Here is a 17,688-nt window from a genome sequence, read left to right on the forward strand (position 1 = left end):
GGCAGGTGTCTCAGGGTCCGCAGGGCGAGGGGACGGTGTGTTTCCAGCAAAGCATGGCGTGTGCTGCCGCTTCTCTCTTCCCAGAGCCTGGAAAGGGGAAGAAAGAGGGTCTGTTTCTTCATGGACAAATGTCCAGTGCACAGCCCTTCCTGTCACAACGCCAACATCCAAAGGGCTGCCTCCCGCCATGCTAATCAGTTCAGTAAAACAAACTCCACCCACTAGGCAATCAAGTCAGTCCCTTATTGACACCTGGATCCCAAGCACAGGAACATCAGAGCATGGGACTGACTTGATCCATAAACTGCAAAAGCATGAGAGAAACCCCAGCTCACTGCAAGATCACCCTGCTGCCTGGGACTTACAACACCCAAGGTAACTGCAAGATAAAGAGATCAGAGCGCGTTGTTTGCATGTCTGCAGTTTGCTCTCTTTGACAGCACTTTGCGGAAAGTAATTCATTGTTTTCCTGTTTGCAGGGTCTTGTACACAGCAACATTTACAAACAGATAAAGGAGCCCTCCAAGCCACCCCGAGCAGAACCTGACACCAATTTCCTTTTGGTGTTAAACTGAATAAGTTTCACAAATGTCTGTTTTCCTGCGCGCTAAGAAATCTCTGGAGATCACCACCACAAAGGCCTGTGGCCTACACAGAAAAGTTCCATCGGCACAGCGACAGCAAACCTAACCCCCAGTGTAGCCGGGGCTGTGTCAACAGACACATTCTTCCATCGACCACCTGGAGAGGTGGATCACCACCAGTGATGGAAAAACCCCTTTCGTCACTGTTGCATCTCTACGCTAGGGTGCTACACCAGCCCAGAGCGTAGACATGGCCGAAGTCTCTGCACCTGGAGTCTACAGGCTATCGGATGCCTTGCAGCTGCCACACAGAAGAGGTTCAAAGATTAGGTTGAAGCAAAATCGCTTCTGCTGCTGGATGCCTAGTGCAGGCAAGTGCCTGCGACATGGTGCTGGGGGAGGGATTTTTCTTGGACAGAGGGAGGTGAGAGGGGGAGGGAGTTAGGAAGAAATGAATCGTTAACGCCCTCGACTCTACTCGAATTTTAGAGCCACCAGTTGCCTTTAAGTGATTCAAAAATACAAAGAGCAGGAGAACGTGGGGCCTGCCTGACCCAGAAAGCAGCCAAAAGGAACAAACTTTTAACAGCATTTTAATTTGGAGAGGAGAATGTCAATAATTTGAGTCCAATGAAAAACTATGGCATGCCCCCCCACACATACAGTGCTTTGAAGTGCCCAAGCTTCCCATTTGGCTCAGCTTAGCTCGGGGTAAGATGCAGCATTTCTGCACGGCACGCAGCTGAATCAAAAACTACAGTGGCACTAGAATGTCGGCAGCTACCGAGAGCAGTTCAAACCGGAATTCCTCGAGTCCTCAACGTCTTTGGGAAGTCCGGATGCCATTCCTATTAGCTACTCAAGCTGCTTTTGAGAGGTCCATGCCAGAAGCCATCTGACAATAGCTTCATCTTCCTCTTGCAGCCGTCCCCCGGAGCGGGTCGGCTTATCTGCATGCACACAACCTGGGCAGGGAGGTAAAGTGGCAGTGCTGTATAATTGGGGGGGGGGGGGGTGTTAGTATGGCCACTCTATTGAGCTAAGTTAACAGGAAAGAGCAAACAGGAAAGCAACACAACCGATCTAGATAAGCAGCCCTCAGCACCCAACTGAAAGACAATGGGGAAGCCGTTAGCATCAAGGACCCTGCCTCTGACAAGGCTGGTTTTGCCAAAGCTGGAAGCCTGGCGCACAGAAGAACCCTAAAGGGTTAAAAGCCCCTCTCAGGCAAGGAAGGGGGGCCTGCTTAGAGCCAGGCAACAGCTCCATGTCCAGTCTGGTGGCTTCAAAATGCCTTGGTTCTAGCGAAGGACCGCTGTGCTTGGTCAGCATATGAACCACTGGCACTGCTCCTGGCGGGTCTCAGCCAGCGATCATGGGGGACTGCAGCCCAGGGCCTGGGGGAGCCTGGCAGAATCGTGGGATCCCACCACAAAGGGGGTGTGCTCCAGCTGGGAGGGGGCAGAGGAGCAGCTACCCAGTACGTGGGACAATACATTTCCTGGCACAAGCTAAACGGAGCTAACCAGCTTCAAAGAGGCGTCCGTGGGTCCATGCTGGGGCTTGCACACATTAACTAAATTGGCTTTAAGCGATCAATAGTAAGGTGTTAGAACAAAGCCTCCAGGACCCACATGCTCTCAGGATGCAAAGGGGACGCAGGAGCAACCTGGACCCAGCCACCTGCAGCCTGTTGGCGTATGTCAGCTGCAAAGGTTTGCCCTGGATACCAGATATGCTGTGGCAGGGCTCATGGGCTGCAGCCAGCAGCGTCCACACAGCTGAAGCACATTTGGCCCTTTAATCGCCATGCTCCACAAGGTAGCTTTGGCCCCCAGCTGCTGTCCTGGGGAAGGGCCTGGCGCCCACGTAGGGCTGCTGAGGTTTCTACCTTTTGAAGTAGCTAACCTGGAGAGGGAGGACTCCTATCAGGGCCCATCCCTCCCTCCTGGTAGTGCAGGCTCCCTCCATTCCTAGGGGCCGTCTTGAGCAGTGATAGGGCTCCCTGCCTCCCCACGGGACATGACCTGGCACAGCTCCCATGCAGGACTCGGTGTCCATTCTAAACTCCCCATCGATTGTCATCACATTTGTGCTGCTGCAGTGCCCAGAGGGCGCAGCCAGGTGAGGCCTCAGTGTGCCGGGCACTCAGCAAACACAGGGACAATAACTGCCCCACACAGCCCCGAACAGCACCTTCCCCTCAGCGGTGTTCACACGCTTCTGGTTTCTGTTCCCTTCGCTGTTGTTCTTAGTTAGCTCCTCCAGCCCCCAACCATCTGCACGGAGTCCAGTTCCTGCCAGATTTCACTGGCCCTCCGACCCCGGGTTCTGCCAAGTTCTCTTTGCAGACAGGAGACATGCAGAAGCTTGGAGGCCTGCCACGGAGGGTGTGCAGAATGGCTACGGTGCTGGCCCAGGACGTTCCGGGCAGGAACCATCTCTTATACATGCACCTCCACACCCCATTCTCCCTTCGCACAGTGCCCAGCACAACAGAGCCCTGACGCTGCCTGAACCACTAGGTGCTGCTGTACTCCAAGCGCAGTGGAGACTGCGCGAGGTGCACTAGGACGGCACATGGACATCCCCGTCTCCATGGAGTCAGGCCGACAGCATTCGGAGCAGCACTTCTGAAGGTCACAGGAACCAGCTCGTTCTACAGCAAGCATCTGATTAGCCCCCAGCACCAACCCAGCTAGCAAAAGCCAGGGCTATTTTTAGGACTAAACAAATGCTGCTGAGATGAAGGCACTAGGAGGCTCCTTCCCATAATTAGAAATTCACAGATTTTTTTAAATTTGCCCTGCGAGGAAGCCATGTGTTTTTGCAGAGCTGCTACTGACCGAGAGAGATGGGCCTGTTTGGGGCTGGCCATTGCCCCCCAGCTGGGTCAGGTTAGTACAAAGGGACCTGCAACGAAAGACATGGTAACATCAAAGGGTCTGTCAGTTATCAAGCTCCTGGTGAAAGCAGGAAGCTCATTCTGGACCCACCAGAGTCCCGCTCAGGGTCAGGATTTCGATCCCAGGAGCTGGTCAGACTGATGGGCCCCAGTCCCACGTCCACCCCTTACCATTTCCCCTTCAGGGTTCTGTGCTCACTCACATGGGACTTGTCCAGACACCAGCTGCCTCCAGCTTCCCTGTCATAACTATAAAGGGAAGGGTAACAGCCCTCCTGTGTACAATACTATAAAATCCCTCCTGGCCAGAGACACCAAAATCCTTTTACCTGTAAAGGGTTAAGAAGCTCAGGTAACCTGGCTGACACCTGACCCAAAGGACCAATAAGGGGACAAGATACTTTCAAATCTTGGTGGGGGGGGGGGGAAGGCTTTTGTTCGTGCTCTTTGTTTTGGGGGTTGTTCGCTCTTGGGACTAAGAGGGACCAGACATCAATCCATACTCTCCAAATCTTTCTGAACAAGTCTCTCATATTTCAAACTTGTAAGTAACAGCCAGGCAAGGCGTGTTAGGTTTATCTTTGTTTTCTCAACTTGTAAATGTACCTTTTGCTAGAGGGTTTACCTCTGTTTGCTGTAACTTTGAACCTAAGGCTAGAGGGGGTTCCTCTGGACTCTCTGAATTTGATTACCCTGTAAAGTTATTTTCCATCCTGATTTTAGAGATGATTTTTACCTTTCTTTCTTTAATTAAAAGCCTTCTTTTTAAGAACCTGATTGATTTTTCCTTGTTTTAAGATCCAAGGGGATTGGATCTGGACTCACCAGGAACTGGTGGGGGGAAAGGGAAGGGGGAGAATGATTAATTCCTCCTTGTTTTAAGTTCCAAGGGGTTTGGATCTGTATTCACCAGGGAATTGGTGGAGGAGTCTCTCAAGGCTACCCAGGGAAGGGAGTTAGCACTTGGGAGTGGTGTCAGCAAAACCAGATCTAAGCTGGTAGAGAAGCTTAGAAGTTTTCATGCAGGTCCCCACATCTGTACCCTAAAGTTCAGAGTGGGGAAGGAACCTTGACATTCCCCAAGTCAACTCAGCCTCTGAGCCCAACAGGGTATCTCACTCACCATCCTGCAGCCACAAGGGCACCCCGGGTATCTGGCATCACTGGGGCAGGGGGGTGTTTACAGACACCTTTTTCCAAGCACCCCACCCCACTTTCCCTTTGCTCTCAAAAGCAGTGAACTCCACTCCAGCCCCAGAACGGTATCCGCCCTCTGCCCAAATCCAAGCGCTCTCCTGACACAGATGGGGCGGCTTTGGGAACCCCGGGAGAAAGAATTACAAACCACTCCGTTACTCACACCCACAGGCTCCATGTCGGCACACGGACAAGACAGCTCTGTGTTACATACACCAGGACCCAGGAAATCTCAAACCCTGAACAACATTCCTCTGGACTCTGGTGCAAGCCCCACTGAGAACTGCCGGTGCTTTTGTTCTAACCCCGAGGGAATGGGCTTGAAGCGTTGGAGCACCCCTCTGCACATGTGCGGGTCACAGACGGGGAGTTAACACAGCAGCTCCCAGACGGGGACAGCTAGACAGAGGTTAAACAGCTTCCACAGGCCCAAGAACAAGTCAGCAGCAGAATCTCCACAGCCCGAATCTCTTGCAGAACGTCACAGAACCTCTGTTCTCCCACGTGCATGATATTACCTGGAGCGCTCCACCATCACATGCCGGTGAGGGAGCTCCAGGAGCCATCCCGCAGGCTGGGCATGCAGCTCAGAGACCCCATTTCTACCTTTTCTATGGCCCTCCCCACTTTGCAGCGACAGACCTGTGGGGGCCACCAGGTTATGAACCAGACAGGGACCTGACCCACAAGGAGACACGGTGGGTAGGAAACAGCAAGGTGACGGGCCACGAAAGAGACTGCAAACGAGGTGAGGGGGGAGAGTTCACATGTCTGGCAGCGATCTGCACCCTCCTTGTGCTAAGCAAAGGGAAGGCTCCTCTCAGCCAGGAGCTGGGTACCTGCGGGTTCTGTTAGACTCAAAACCTGAACCAGGCTGACAAACTGCCACCCTCCGCAGCGATAACCCCCCTGCATCACACCACGTGCAGCTGGGGGGAGGAGACTGCCCCCATCAAAGCCTCCAACTCTCCCCCACGTGGGAACCTGGGCGAATTCTTACGTAGCTGGTGCAGAGCTGAGGGTCCGGGACCCTCGAGTCCTCTCGTTCCCTCCCTTAATGTCTGGCCCCAAGGCCCTTTCCCAGTCTGCATGGCACAGTCCAGGATTTCACACCCCCAAAGCTCTGCCTTAGTCTGATGCCCCTCAAGGGGCCCATGATGTTCCATGCAAACCCCAGCCATGCCATCGCCCAGGGGCAGGTCCTAGAAGGAGCCGGTTCTTCCCTAGCTGTTGAGTTCTGTGACTGCAGGCTCAAGGTTCACCAACAGCCAAAAGTCACGCAAAAGTCACACAAAAGTCACACAAAAGACACACCCTGCATCTATAGCTGGCCTCACCGGCCAGCAGCAACCACGTCTGTCCCAGGAACCCAAACGAGGTTTCCACCACAGCCCACCTCCAGCCTCATCCTAAGAGCAGCTAGGCCGGGCTAATGCCAGAACGGCAAGTCCTTCCTCTGGGATCGTCAGTTCCACCCAAGGGATGCTGCTGGCACCTCCCATTTCTCTCCCCACTGTGACCCCTTACATGGCAACCCGGTAAACCCCCGAGACACGGAGCCATGGGGCGGCAACCACAGCCCCCCCCAAGACATGGGGCTACAGGGCAATTCACCACACACCGTTCCATTACAAAGGAGCGGTCCTTTTCCAAACGAGGGGGCCTTCCGATTGGGTGAGGCTGGCCCTCTAAGCCAATCAAACCACAGATTGTCACAGGACCGACACCTCTCGCTCCAGAGAGGCACTCTGGGTTTGCCCTCCTGGGTAGAATTCCCATCACTGGCTCCTTGGCATGGGCGTAGTGGTAGGACAGTGTGCCCCTGCAGCGGCTGGCTCTCCTAAGCCCCTAATGAGACCTCTCCTAAGGTCTCCTCAGCTCTGGCCTCACGGGCCACATGTTATACCCCACCTCTATGGGCATGTCCTGAGCGCAAAATGGTGGGGAAGCCCTCGCTGCCGTCAGCCTGGGCGCTGGTGGTGACGGAGCCACGCAGACTGGCCTAACTGCAAGGCTCCCCTGATTTGTTTGGATCTGGCTCCAAGTCCTGCCAGAGCTTTGGCTCCAAACCTGCAACCAAGGAGATTGTGCATGCAGGGGGTGTGGGAGGGGACAACCCACTGCATGGAGGCAGCACTTCCTTTGGGTGCCAGGTTAACACCCCGGCCGCCGGTGCACCACGAAGCAGGCCATTTCCAGGACTGCATTTTAAGCACAAGAGGCCAGACCAGTGCAATAGCACAGCCGCCCTGTGACACACCAGTGTGTTTCCACCCTTGGCAGAAGGGGAAGAGCAGCTCCCCGGGGCACCGGGGCAGGCAGAGGGAGAGCCCTTGTGAGTCCCCGGGGTGCAGGATACGGAGCTGCACAGCAGCATTTCAGTGGAGGATGCAGTGAACTTTTCCCTCCACCTCTCAAAGTGCCTGCAGTCCCTATTCCCCTCTGGCCAGTATCACACACACAGAGGAGTTAAACAGCACGCAGAATAGCTGCCTGCTGCTTGATTCAAGGCCTCTGCACAGCAAAGCCTGCAGTAATCCTGTAACTTTGGCTGCCCCTGTGAAACAGAGTGAATAGACTGCTTCCCTGCCCAGGCACTGGGACCACAGCCGCTTGGTGAAGTGAGCAGCAGGTCGTAATCTGCACTGACTGACCGTGAGCTCTGTGGGCAGGACCATCCCGTACTATGTGTCTGAACAGCACCTGGCCCAACGAGGCCCCTACAGTGCTACTGTGATACAAGTGCAACTTGAATACACCAGAGTGAAATCCTCCTCTGAGCCGCGCGAGGCGCTGGGAGGGTGGAAAGCCGCTGTCCCCACCTGAGTCCCATTAGGGCAGCATCTGAGCACCTCACAATCTTCAAGGTATTTATCAGTGTCGTTATCCCCAGGGCTCAGAGAGGCTTAGTCAAACAGGGCGTCTGGGGAAGAGCAGGAGCTGGAACCCCGGTCTCCCATGACCTAGGGCATGAGCCCTAACCACGGCACCCTCCTTCCTCTCCGATTGAGCGGGCTACAGCATTCAAACAGTTACAAACTGCCCCACTTTGCAAGAAATCCAAAGCTAGAAAGAGTAGGATGGGACCTGCTTTACAGCGCTACTGAGAACTGCAAAAGCTCTGCCCTGTTTTGGATGCCAGAAGAACACGTTGAATGGGAGCAAGCCGCTGGTCTGGTGGAAGGAAAGGCAGATCTCAAACCACAGTGCTGCAGCCCAGGCGAGGGCACAGCGAGTTCACGCTGTCCTGGCACGGCAGCCGCCAAGCGGAACTCGCAACAGAGCCCTCACTTCCAGAGCTCAGTCAGCTCCAGCCAGGAAAATATTACTTCATACTCCACAACATAAAGGAGAGGATTAAATTCAGCTTTCTGCCCCTCTGAACTCTGCCTGATAGGGTGGGGGACAGCCCAGGGACTCAGCAAAGCGGTGGCAAGTGCCCCAACAACAGGGGTCTGAGCAGCGCGGTGCAGCCGCTGCATGCCAGGAAGGGCGCAAGCTGCCAAGGAATGTGCCAGTTTCTCCTCTGCCATGGAGGGCAAGTCCCAGCAGAGAACCCTGGAGCAGAATGGAGAACAGGCGCACTGGGGTTAGCGCCTGTCTTGCTAAGGGGGAACAAAGCACCTACCACATCTCCAGGAATCCCAGCACAAAGCTTTAGACACAACAAAGCACCTTGCATTCTTGTGGCTTCTACGCTCAAGTCAGGACGAGATGGGGTGGGGGAGGGATAAAGGTGCTCGTTTGGTTTTCGAAGGGGACCCAAGGAGGCAAACACCACCAGTGGTGCAAGGAGTCTCTCCGGACACAGGATCCCACGGCTCCATGAGGGTAAGGTGTGGGGGTGCCATTAACCAGATGGCTTACTCTGACATCTTCCCTTCAGCCTGGGTGTCTGCTCTTCCACAGTGGCGCTCTATCTAGGTGCCCCCCACACACACACTCGGAGAGAGACCACGTTCTACACTGCCTCCCCTCCATAGAGCCTCCGACAATAATGCATTTACTCAAATGCACAAGAGTAAAGCTCAGCTGAATTCAGACATGGGCTAAAGCAACCCCCTTACCCGCCTGCTCTCTTGGCTCAGCCAACCCAGCCGTTTGTGCAGGTGGGGCCAGGTAAAACAGGCCTACATCTCCGGTGTCTGCGCCTGTCTTCTGCAGGGGAAACAGTTGTTCTACATCCCGCCACAAATCCAGGCAAGCAGCTTAACTGTGCGAGCAGCGGCAACCACAGATCAGGAAACCTTGGCGCCCAATGGAAAGCAAATGACAGAATTTGTGCTGCGGATGGGGCTTATGCGCCAAATCCCATAAATAGATATATGGAGGGAACCAGCAGCTCCAACGCTTGGGAGCGAAGTGCCAGAGCAGGGCAGTCAGCCAGGGATAGGGGCCATGCACACGCCTGTCCCAGGGGCATACCCTCAGCACGGAGGTGCTTTACTATTGTGTAAAGATAGTGATTGTTTTCCCTGGGGGATTTGGGGTTAGCTCAGCCCCCCAAAAACCCATAGTCCCTAGAATCCCCCACTGACTTGGAGGTGGGAGCCCGTTCTCAACACATGCACTGACTGTCTCCATCACCACCAGGCTTCTCCTGGGGCACACACGGCCAGCTGGGAACACATGAGTAGCCACTCCATGCCACAGCACAAGGGCCCCAAAGGTGAGGCCCTGCAAAAATTGCACAGTTTGGGGGTTTGTTTGTTTTTTTAATTCCTGGCAATGTCCTGGGTGAATATTTGCATTTCAAGAGACATGCATGGCCAGCGAGCCCCCACCGCACTGCTGTGATTGTCCCATAGCAGAGAGGCTGACCTGGGCATCCCTGCTTCTGCTGGGGAGGCTAGTGGGGTGATCCCATCCTGGAGGGGGCAGGCCAGGAAAGGGGCCAGACTCGCTCCACACTGAGCTCCAGCCCAGACTGCCACTGCTGCTTCCTGTACAGCCTGAGGGGTGGGGCTGACACCACAGTGATGAGGAGCCCGGCCACCACAGGCCGCAGCAGGCCAGCGGAGACACCGCAGCAACTGAGACCAGGATCCTTTGCGTGGAGAGGGTCTATCACATCCTGCAACTCTGACCACCAGGCCAGGGTCTCCTCACGCCCCAATCCCCTCACCTCCAGAATGGCCAGTCCCAAACCCCCAACAGCTGATGGAGCAACTCCACTTGATCATTACCTGTTCGGTTCACTCCCTCTGGGGCACCTGGCACTGGCCACTGTCGCCAGACAGGATACTGGGCTGGACGGACCTTTGGTCTAACCCAGTGTGGCCTTTCTTATGTTCTCCTGGCCACTGTACAGAGTATGGGCTCCCAGATCCAGGTACCAAAGCTCAACACCTGTCACTCCCCCTCTTCACCAAGCCAGCCTACACACCCCAGTCAGGAGCAGGCAGGCAGTCTCCAGCTCCCCAGGGCCCAAACTCCAAGCGGAGGGGGAGGTGGGGACTATAACAACACTAGATTAAAAAAAAATCCAAATGTGATTGTTTTATTTAAATCAGTTTTTTATTTAAACATTGTTCTTTTTAAAAATAAATCTGTTTAATGTTAAATTTGAAACTATGAAAACCTACGTTAAGGCCTAAACTTCCTGTAATCTCCTAAAACCTTTAAAACAAAAAACAATACTGCGTCAATGAGCCCTATCTCCAGCTCTAAGGAGTTAAAGGGTGCTGCTGCTCTTTTAATTACAGAATTGCAGGAAAACATCTAGCTGTTCAGGTCAGCTGAAGCTAGGTATTGTAAATGTCACAATCAGAACTGGAAGGGACCTCAAGAGGTCATCTAGTCCAGTCCCCTGCACTCAAGGCAAGACTAAGTATTATCTAGACCATCTCCGACAGGTGTTTGTCCAACCTGTTCTTAAAAATCCCCAAGGATGGAGATTCCACAACCTCCCTAGGCCATTTATTCCCATGCTTAAACCACCCTGACAGGAAGTTTTTCCTAATGTCCAGCCTAAACTGCCCTTGCTGCAATTTAAGCCCATTGCTTCTTGTCCTGTCCTCAGAGGTTAAGAAAAACAATTTTTCTCCCTCCTCTTTGTAACAACCTTTTATGTGCTTGAAAACTGTTAATCATGTCCCCTCTCAGTCTTCTCTTCTCCAGACTAAACAAACCCAATTTTTTCAATCTTCCCTCACAGGTCATGTTTTCCAGACCTTTAATCATTTTTGTTGCTCTTCTCTGGGCTTTCTCCAATTTGTCCACATCCTTCCTGAAATGTGGCGCCCAGAACTGGACACAATACTCCCGGTGAGACCTAATCAGCACGGAGTAGAGTGGAAGAATTACTTCTCGTATCTTGCTTACAATACTCCTGCTAATACATCCCAGAATTATGTTTGCTTTTTTTTGCAACAGTGTTACACTGTTGACTCATATTTAGCTTGTGATCCACTATGATCCCTAGATCGCTCTACCCCAGTACTCCTTCCTAGACAGTCATTTCCCATTTTGTATGTGCGCAACTGATTGTTCCTTCTTAAGTGGAGTACTTTGCATTTGTCCTTATTGAATTTCATCCTATTTACTTCAGACCATTTCTCCAGTTTGTCCAGATCATTTTGAATTTTAATCCTATCCTCCAAAGCACTTGCAACCCATCCCAGCTTGGTATCACCCACAAACTTTATAAGTGTACTTTCTATTCCATTATCTAAATCATTGATGAAGATATTGAACAGAACCGGACCCAGAACAATGTCACGTGCTGCAGTATGTATCTGTATTATTTTTGGTCGCTACAATGGCATGAGAGCTGGTATTTACATCTTCCCGTTGGGAGCACTTCCAGTTTGTTGTGTGTAAAAGCTTTTGCACCTCAATTCCTTTGGGAGTCAGCTTAGCTAGCAAGTGCCCTGAGAGCATTGTCTTCAGCTGGACTAGTCCCTTCAAAGCTGGGAAACCAACTGGGAGCTGAAGCAGCGGAGAGCTTGTTTCCCCCTTGATTCCAGTCGAGGACTGAAAACTAAGTGGGAGAGGAGCTCTATTCATTCTAAACATTTGACGGTCATGGGGCCACGTTTTCAAAGGTCTTAAGGCACCAAAATTCCACCAGGCACCTAAGCAGACTCACTCCCATCGCTCTCGGGACAGGGACCATCTTTTCGTTGTGTCCGTACAGCGCCTAGAACCAGAGCCCTGATGGGGGCCTCCAGGTGCTACTGCAACACAAACAATAACTGCCTTAATGACAACATGCCAAACAGCCCAGCGCTCCCTTCCCCACTTCTGCACCGGGCGCTGGCTCAGTACTGACTCACAAGAGCACTCACAGACACCACCACTTCTGGGTTTCCCTTGGAGGTCTCCCATCCAAGTTCCACCCAGGCATAACCCTGCTTAGCTTGAGACTGGATAAGATCACAGCATGAGGGTGAGGTTCCAGGGAAGCCTCACTGGAAGAGCCCGTTTATAGGAGAGTTTGAGCAAGACGTGACATGACAGCAGACAAGGCGAGAACTCACAGCGCGAGGGAGGGATTGACCTGAGTGGAAGTGAGAAGTGTTTACCTTAGGAGTATCTGCACAGTCAGGAGGAAGCTGGAATACACTCAATTACTGGCTCTCACCACAGACAAGAAGTGGGAACTGAAAGGCGAACGTTGTTTGAGGCTCTCCAGTTTCTTGGCAGGTGACAGTCATGACCCTCCCAGGCATGCTGGGGGCCTCCTTGGTCCCCCGTGACATGAAATACACCCAGCTCCAGGATTACTGGCTTTCACAGTGAGTACTCCTTGCCAGGAACCACAAGCGCCTCTTCCTCTGGATGCCTTTGTTGTGTGTGGGCTGCAGTCCCGTCCCGCTGGCTGCTTTCACATAATCTCTCACCGGAGAGTATCTTCGCTGCAAAAAGTGGTGTGTGCTTCGCTCGGGTTAAACTAGCAGTGAAGACCCAGCAATTCGGCTTTTAACTCACATTAGCTGCTCGAATGAAAGCCTGTAGGGGAGCTGGGGTTGAACTCAAGCTACTAACCCGAGCTAGGAACACACCTTTCATTTGCAAGGATGACATACTCATAGCCCAAGTTTTCTGAACCTGGCTGCCTCCTCCTGCTAAGAACATGGACACAAAGGACCCCACCAGCGTCCTGTCCATGACCGTTACTCTGTGTGCATGCTAAGGGGAGGCTACTTTCTGCTTGACCTCTGCAATGTTAATGAGTAAATGTTTGCTTTGTTACTGAAGCCGTGGATGTGAAGGGGTATCTGAAATGTTTGGAAGGGAATAAAAAAAAAAGTGCCCCATGCTAGAACTGTCCCATTGCTCAGTTATCCCTTAATTTGGATCCCTGAGTAGCCAGAGTAAATCGCCCCCATTTTAGAAGCATCTTCTTTGCATGTTTGTTTTCCTGGAAGACCTAATTTCAGAAGTAAAACGCTAACTGTATTTTGGACATGTCACTCGTCACTTACAATTCCAAAGCCAATAAGAAAATCTTTCAAAAGGTTTTAGCCACGCTTTCAGCCGAGGCATTTGCTGGGAATAATGTTATTTGTTCCCTGAAATATTTGGAATTATGCACAAGTTACGGAGTTGAGGGAGCTACAGTCTAAATCAGAGTTCACTTTTCCCTTCCCAGCTTATCTCCCATTACTCAAGTCACATCAGCTTCAGGCTTCACTCCAGATTCTCTCTCAGGAACTAAGGGAGCCTCCAATATGATAAATATTTTCCACTGGAAACATGCATCAATTCCTCAACTGAGGCACTGAGGCAGCCGGGTCCATTCTTCACTGGATTCCATTTGATTTGTGGCTTCTCTCCCAACCCAGAGTTTTTGGTCCAACAAGAGTTGGCTGAGGGAGGATGGATTTTTTCCCATTCTAAGAGCAAAATTGATGAATGTTGTTCTGAGTTCAAAATAAGGGGTTTGGAGTAATTACCCTTAGAAATGCCCAAGATGCAAGTATCTTAAGAAATGAGAGCTGGGGACACAGTAACGGCTACTTTGAGTTCCATAGCAGGATCTGAGAGCAAGTCCAACAGGTCAGAGTACAAATAGATAATCGCGGAAGAAACCAAACTATCACCTGACCTTTCCCACATCCTGGAGATATTAGTGACTGCAGCATGTGCTAACACACCACTTTACCTCACCACTTTACTCTCCCATGTTAAACTTAGCGAGAGGGAGGTGTCACAGACTCCCCGGGCGATGCTCTGGAACTGCTCCCCACAAAGCAAGGCAGGACTTTGGGGACCCTCCTTTCCCTTGGAACAGACTGTCTTCAGGGCAAGAAGTTCACACGGCTTCACCTTCCTGGGTCCCTCCTTGGAGCATTCAGCCTCTGCATCTCCATGTGCTTCCCGCAGCGAGTCCGCCCAGGCCGGGTCCTGGGGAAGCCAGAGGGTCCTGCACACACCCCCACTCCACTTCGCAGCCAGACGTGACTCTTAGCCAGCCAGTAAAACAGAGGTTTATTAGATGACAGGAACACAGTCTAAAACAGAGCTTGTAGGTACAGAGAACCGGACCCCTCAGCCGGGTCCGTTCTGGGGCCCAGCGAGGCAGACACCCACATCTGCACTCACTCCCAGTCCCCAGCCAGCTCCCAACTGAAACCCCCTCCAGCCCCTCCTTTCTGGCCTTTGTCTCTTTCCCAGGCCAGGAGGTCACCTGATCTCTTTGTTCACCTTTAGCTATCCCCTTGCAGGGGGGAAGGGCCCTGGCCATTTGTTGCTAGGAGACAAATTGTCAGCCATTTATGCACACTGGAGACTTAAGAAATGCATAGGGGAAACTGAGGCACCCACACAGTATTCAGAGAAAACATTAAGAACAGTCCCACTTCATCACAGGGGGGAAGAGCAGAAAAGAAATTATTTAGGCTGTATTTATTCAGCTGTCTTTGTTCTCTGCTCTTGCAGCAAGAATCACAGAGTGAAATCCCTCGTGGTTCTGAGAACTGCTCTAAAAATACAAGAAATAATACTGTATATATTAACGGGGGAGCAGAGGAGGCCGCTATTCCACTCCTGTCACTAGAAAGGCTGTTTAGCATCCAAAGGAGACAGTGTCAGCATTAAAGGTAAGCAAGCAGACATATCATTTCAGGGTACTCACACCTCCTCACTTTTGGGGAGCTCATTTTGGGGCAGTGATTGAAGGGCCTCAGCTAGCCAAATCCCACGCATCTCCACAAGATTTTATTTCCCACCTCAGTGTCAAACATCAGCCTTGGGAGTCAGTGGACACAAAAGAAAGTTCCTCCTAAAGAGAATGAGAGCGTCCCTGCAATCTGATAAATGAAACTGCAAAATATACTGTAAACAGGTCAGAATCACTGCAGGTCTGCCCCCGTCTTGGGACTTCAGAGTGTTACATGGGGAATACAACTGCTTGGGTTTTGAGTAAGAGAAATCGCTACATTTCTCATCCCTTTGGATCAGTCTTCCAGCTGCAACGAGTCTAAGACATGCTCATCAGTAGCCGTCCGTATCAAAGCATTAATTCCTTCCACCAACTTCCTGGGTTCAGCTTTCATTTTACAAAAGTATTTCAAGTCGGTCCCAGTACTTCTGGGTAGCACACACAAAATGGCCCAGCTGCTAACACAAACAGATGGGGAGAGAGGCGCCCCTCTCCCAGCCCGACCGTTATTCCCATTTTTAAAAAAATGTTAAACTTTCCAAACAGACGTGACCGAGAAACCAAGCCAGGCAGTCATTAATACACAGGAGGCCAGGCTACAGCTGACAAGCCAAAGAAAGAGAGGCTTTCTGCCTGGAGACCCCCCAGAATGAGTGAATTCCTATCATCAGGCTCCAGGAGTCTGCCATCTGCAAAGAGGATGCCCACAATTCCCATTTATGGGCGGCCTGACACAAAGGGTTAAAGCCAGCCTCTAAAATGACAACGAAAATCAGAAAGAGCTGCAAGCATCAATCTCCATGTAGTCTGCATGGAGAGGCCATTTAGCTCAGCTAGGATCCCCCCACAACTAGGCCTCTACAGGCAAATGTCACTGCCCGCTCCACCAACTCGCTCTCTAGAGCCACAATGGGCCATGCCAAGTCTCCACCACACTCATTTGCTTGTCTGTTGGATCCCCATAGTCTGTTTGATGCATTGGACCCTAAGCCCCGGCAGGGTTTCTCTTTTTTCAAATCGGCACAGAGCCCAGCCAGGGCCTTTGGCACCACTCACAACACCAACAAACACACACCTCTCCTGGGCAGCGCTCCAAGTTCACTTTACAGCCATTTCAAATCCACTCCATGCTAAGAGCCTGCCTGTCCCCAGCCAGAGCCTGGAACAAGCTTCAGAAACCCCCTCCACATACACTGCCTCTCAGGGTCAGGTTCCTGACGGCCAGGCTCAGCCAAGACACACTCCATGGTTTCTGAGGAAGTCAAAAGCCAGGCAGATGGAGTCAACATGAATTTGGGGTTTTACATCCAAGATCCCCCTGTAACCACCCCAGTCTACCCTGCACCCACAGCCAACAGACAGCACCGGGGAAGGTCCTGCAGCCCCCTCCCCAGGCACACTGAGAATGGCCCCAGGAGGGGAGAGCATTATCACCCAGGACGCTGGGGGCACTTGCACTCCTCTGGGGTGGCTGCAACGCATCCAGCACCCCCGTGCATCGGGAGCCCAATGCAGACAGCAGTCCCTTTATACCATCCTCCCCCTTCACCCACTCCACAAGATGGGCTGGCATAATGCATACACTCTCTCCCTGAAGTGTAGGGGCACAATGCACCCAGCCGTACCCACCTCACCCTAGGGTGGGGGATACAATGGACACAGCCTCTCCCCCCACCGTCCCTCCCCGAGATGGGAGGTTGCAATGCACACAGCCCCCCCCCCCAGCTCACCTTTCCCCCACCTCCCTGGGGCTGAGGGGTGCAGTGCACACAGCCCCCCAGCTCACTTCCCCAGGGCGGGGGGGGGGTACAGTGCATCCCCCCAGCTCACTTCCCCGGGCGGCGGTACAGTGCACACAGCCCCCCCCCCCCACTACCCAGGGCGGGGGGGGGGGTACAGTGCACACACACACCCCAGCTCACTTCTCCAGGGCGGGGGGGTACAGTGCACACAGCCAGCCCCCCCCTTCCCCCACTACCCAGGGCGGGGGGTACAGTACACACACACCCCAGCTCACTTCCCCAGGGTGGGGAGGTACAGTGCACACAGCCCCCACCCCACCCCCCACTACCCAGGGCGGGGGGGTACAGTGCACACTCACTTCCCCAGGGCGGGGGGAGGGGTACAGTGCACACAGCCCCCTCCCCCCACCTTCCCCCACTACCCAGGGCGGGGGGGTACAGTGCACACAGCCCCCCCACCTTCCCCCACTACCCAGGGCGGGGGGGGGTACAGTGCACACACACACACCAGCTCACTTCCCCAGGGCGGGGGGGTACAGTGCACCCAGCCCCCCCACACACACCTTCCCCCACTACCCAGGGCGGGGGGGTACAGCGCGCACACCCCCACCAGCTCACTTCTCCAGGGTGGGGGGGGGGTACAGTGCACACACACACACCAGCTCACTTCTCCAGGGCGGGGGGGGTACAGTGCACACACCCCCAGTTCACCTCCCCCCGGCTAGGGCACGTGCCGCCTGCCCAGCCACGCTCCGACAGTCACACAAACCGGGCCGAGACCCACCTCTCCGCCGGCGCCAGCCCCATCCGCCCCGCCGCAGCCCCGCGTCCCTCCCGCCTCAGCCAGGCAGCGGCGAGCTCGCCTGTCTCCCTTCGCCTCGCCCCGCCCCGCCAGGCGGAAACAGCCGAGGTGCAGCGGAACGACCCGAGCCCCCTCCCGAAAACCCACGAGAGAAGGCGGAGACACCCGAAGCAACCTGAGGGCCCTCGGCGGCTCCGGGGACACCCGAGCGTGGAGGGGATAACCCCGCCCCCTTCCCGGAGCCAACAGGGAATAACGGCGACTCCCGAGCAGGGACGGAAACACCCGAGTCCGCCCCCCCACAACCCGCCATTACGTCACATCATTTTTTTAACGATGTTTATTTTAGA

This window comes from Emys orbicularis, chromosome 24 (assembly GCF_028017835.1).
Source record: "Emys orbicularis isolate rEmyOrb1 chromosome 24, rEmyOrb1.hap1, whole genome shotgun sequence".
NCBI lineage: Eukaryota > Metazoa > Chordata > Testudines > Emydidae > Emys > Emys orbicularis.